This window comes from Mandrillus leucophaeus, unplaced genomic scaffold, assembly GCF_000951045.1.
Source record: "Mandrillus leucophaeus isolate KB7577 unplaced genomic scaffold, Mleu.le_1.0 Scaffold78, whole genome shotgun sequence".
Classification (NCBI taxonomy): Eukaryota; Metazoa; Chordata; class Mammalia; order Primates; family Cercopithecidae; genus Mandrillus; species Mandrillus leucophaeus.
In genome coordinates, this window is record NW_012108474.1 from 1,457,815 (window position 1) to 1,462,329 (window position 4,515).

Below are 4,515 nucleotides of genomic sequence, written 5' to 3' on the forward strand. Positions count from 1 at the left end.
GGGGCCCTGAGCCCTGGCCCCGCCCTCAGGAGTCCTGCTTCTCTGGGTACCAAGTGCCCCAAGGGTCTGGACACCCCAAACCACCAGAAAAAGGCTCCAGCACGGCCCCAAAGGACACACAGTTACTAACCAGAAATAGGCTCCAGGAGGCCCAGAACCCAGGCCAAAGGAGAGGGTTGTCAGAGACCACGGGACTGGTGCGGACCCGGCCTTTCCAGGAACATACTGTTACCCAGAACAGCCGGAATGGACCACGCCGTCCACTGTAATGCCCTGCTTGGGGCGGGAGGCCCAGGAACGTCGCCTGGGATCTCAGGTCCACTGTGCTCCAATGGACACAGCAGAGTCCTCCAAGCAGGTGGAGAGAAGGAAGGGTCAGGGCACTACGAGGGTCCCAGGGACATGACCGTCCCCTCCAGTGAATCTCCAGGGTGAGGGAAGAGGAGGACCAAGCTGTCATTTGGTGTGGTCACCTGTTCAGGACCCGGGGTGGGGTCCACATCACAGCTGCCCCCACTGCAGCAATGACTCAGTTATCACAGACCCTCCAGCCCAACTAGTGAAGCACCTGTCCCTGCTTCTCAGACCCTCTGGCTCCCGGTACAGCTGGATCCTCCCCGTTGGTTGATCTGGGTCACAGACGGCACCCACGTCGGGGGAGGTGGGAAGGGCACTGCCTAGGGCTGGAGAGGCCCCTCCCCTGCCGAGACACCCAAGGTGGGACTCCATAAATCTGGAGGGAACGGGGCGCTGGCCCCAAGTGAGGACAAGCGTCTGTGCCCCAACTCCATGCCTTTCCCGGCCACCCTGCATCCCACGTGACTCCGGTCAAGAGCCTCTGAGGCCGCGACACGGCTCTGGATCCCTGTGCGGCCAGCAGGTCACTGGTGGACTGTGGTTTAGTTGCTGTGAAAGAATCAGCAGACAACAGTAGGCGTTTCTCTGCGTCTTCCCTTCCTAACAAGCCACTGTGATCCCAGCAGCCCACGCAGTGCTGCTTGAAGATGGCTTGGGCCCAGCTTCCAGGGGGTCTGAGGGTTTGAGAATGTTTTGCTAAGTGTTGGAAGAGGCGTGTGTGTGTTTGAGAGAAGACAGCCCGACCTGGGAGGGAGGGAGGGAGGGAGGGAGCAGGTGTCTCCCATCCCCTTAGGAAGAGGACAGGGCCTGTGGGCCTGTGGGTTCGGCGAGGAGGGGGTCCTTGTTATGGCCTGGAGTGTGACCCCCATTCCTACATTTGTTGTTTTATTTTTGAAACAGAGTCTCGCTCTGTCACCCAGGCTGGAATGCAGTGGCGCAATCTCGGCTCACTGGGTTGAAGCGATTCTCCTGCCTCAGCCTCCCAAGTGGCTGGGATGACAGGCGCCTGTCACCACGCCTTAATTTGTATACTTCATTTTTATTTCATGCGAGGCGCCGTAGCTCTCCTTGCTCACCAGGGGAAGGAGCTTTCAGGACCTCTCAGGCCCCCAGCACCAGGGTCCTCAGGATGATGTGACGCCCTCGTGCCTGGACCCTCAGCCCAGGGTGGGTTCCTCCTGGAACCTCACTCTTGCTGCCTCAGCCATGGCCAGCACTCCCTTCCGCCCACAGAGTTTCAGGAAGAGGTCAGAGGACAGTAACGGCAGGTGCTGCCTCATCCCTATCTCTCACTGCAGGGCCCCAGCCCAAGCCCCACCCTGCAGGGTGCAGATGCCCCCAGGCCAACGGAGGGCGGGAGCCTGCACGGGAGTCTCTCCGACACAGAGCAGGACCCGTTCTCCTCCCCTCTGCCAGGCCTTCAGTGCCTGCCACTGGTCTGCAGACCTAGGTTTGGGCATGGAGCTGGGGTCACTTAGAGAACAATCAAGGTGACGACAGATGCCACTTGTCTGGGGGTCTCCCAGTTTCCTCCCACACGCCGGCCAGTAGCCCCGATCCCTGCTTCCATCTCTTTTTTCTTTTTCTGAGACAGGGTCTCATTTTATTGGCCAGGCTGGAGTGCAATGGCGCAATCTTGGTTCACGGCAACGTCTGCCTCCCGGGTTTAAGCGATTCTCCTGCCTCAGCCTCCCGAGTAGCTGGGATTATAGGCATCCACCACACCCAGCTAATTTTGTATTTTCAGTAGAGACAGGGTTTCACCATGTTGGCCAGGCTGGTCTCAAACTCCCGACCTCAGGTGATCCGCCTGCCTCGGCGTTCCACAGTGCTGGGGTTACCGTGCCCGGCCTGCTTCCATCTTCCCTCCCTTACGGCTGCTCACAGAGTCACAGGCTTCCATCCAGGGAGAGGCATAAACGCCTCAGGCCTGGGGAGCGTCTGTGCCCTGCCACGCGTTTCACCCTGACTATAGCCCACAGCAGGCAGGTTCCCGCAAGGGGACTTCATTCAGAGTCAGATGGACAGCCCCAGGAACACCCCAGATCCATTCTTACCCCAACCCCTACCCACCCAGGCAGCTGCTCGTCTTTCTGGGCCTCAGACACTAAAGGGCTGACCACGGCCCTCGGGGGAAGGGTCGCCATCCCCGCCTGGTCCACCCACGTGCAGGGACGGAGGGCTACTTCTGTGCCTCCAAGGGGACCCAGACGGCCATTCCGTCACCACAGCGTTCCATTTCTCCCCGGCGTCGGCATGTCGGCCGTCATCTACATTGATACCAGCATGGCTGGTCCACACATTTTACCCCTTGCAGTGTGGATCTCGATACAGTTACACAGTGGATTCGTTCATTTCAATTGAAGAGTTTGTAGTTTTTATCCCCAGGTTCTTACCACCACAAACATAAACAGGACTACCTTTATTTATTTATTTTTGAGATAGAGTCTCACTCTGTTGCCCAGGCTGGAGTGCAATGGCATGATCTTGGCTCACTGCAGCCTCTGCCTCCCAGGTTCAAGCAATTCTCTTGCCTCAGTCTCCTGAGTAGCTGGCATTACAGGCACGCGCCACCAAGCCTGGCTCATTTTTTTATTTTTAGAACAGGCACGCACCACCAAGCCTGGCCAATTTTTGTATTTTTAGTAGAGACGGGATTTCACCATGTTGGCCAGGCTGGTCTCGAACTCCTGATTTCAGGTGATCCACCCGCCTCAGCCTCCTAAAGTGCTGGGATTACAGGCGTGAGGCACCGCACCTGGCAAACAGCACTACCATTTAAAGAGTCTTCTGGGGCCTGTTTTTCCTGGGCTCACACAGGGTGGAAATGGCTCGGCCCATCCTGGATTGCAGCCAGCTTGCCCTGTGGGGAGGCTGGAGCCATTTCCATCCTGCCCTCGGCTCTGAGAGTGCCGATCTCCCGGGGTCTCCCCCAGCACCGTGCTTTTTAGTTCTCTTCAGGCTGAGAAGCGCAAAGTGGCTCCTTGTGGATGTTTAAATAGCCCATCCACAGCGACCGAGGAGGGTGGTCAGTGTCCAGGTCCTTGACTCTGGCTGCTTCTGTGAACAAGTCTGTCTGCTTTTCTTTTCTTTTCTTTCTTTCTTTTTTTTTTTTCCCTTTGAGACAAAGTCTCGCTCTGTCACCCAGGCTGGAGTGCAGTGGCACGATCTCAGTTCACTGCAGTCTCTGCTTCCTGGGTTCCAGTGATTCCCCTGCCTCAGCCTCCTGAGTAGCTGGGATTACAGGCGGCTGCCATCATGCCTGGCTAATTTTTGTACTTTTAGTAGAGACGGGGTTTCTTTTACCTGGGTAAAAGAAGCAGGGTATCTTTCTGATCTTTACAGTGAGCTGAGATCGCACCACTGCACTCCAGCCTGGCAACAGAGCAAGCCTCCATCTCAAAAAATAATAATAATAAATAAATAACTTAGAACCCAGGACGTGCTATCGAAGAAAACTGTGACCCAAGGCTGAGGACAATATAAATGCATGTTCAGGCACAGTCCATCTCGAACTTTTCATATCGTTTAAAACAGTCTATATAAAATTCTTAAATAAAAGGAAAGGCAATTACAGAAAATGTTGCAAGAGATACATTCAGCAAAGGAAATCAAATAGCGTGATAAAGTTTAATGTTATCTTTTAAAAATAGATAACACTGAAGAAAAAGAGAAAATATATCCACAATAACCCAGAATTAACAGTCTAGATGGTATCAACATGCTGGATTCAGGGGACGAAGAAAGGCCAGGGGATGTGAGAGGCTGATAAACTTCTTATCTGATTGAGGGTACACATAGCTATCTGTTTCAGAAAGGTGAGAAGGGGAAAAAAAGGAGACAAAATAACTGAATTTATAAAATAATAAGATAATAGGAACCAGTCTGAGTAAATCAATGATTCTAATAAATATGAAAGAGTGAACTTACCAGTTAAAATATTATACAAATATTAGCAAAAAAAAAAAAAAACTTTAAAAAAAGAGGAAATTTAAAAATACAAGCATGGCTGGGCATGGTGGCTCACGCCTGTCATCCCAGCACTTTGGAAGGCTGAGGCCGGAGGATCACCTGAGGTCAGGCGTTTGAGACCAGCGTAACCAACATGGAGATACCCAGTCTCTACTAAAAATAAAAAAATTAGCCGGGCGTGGTGGC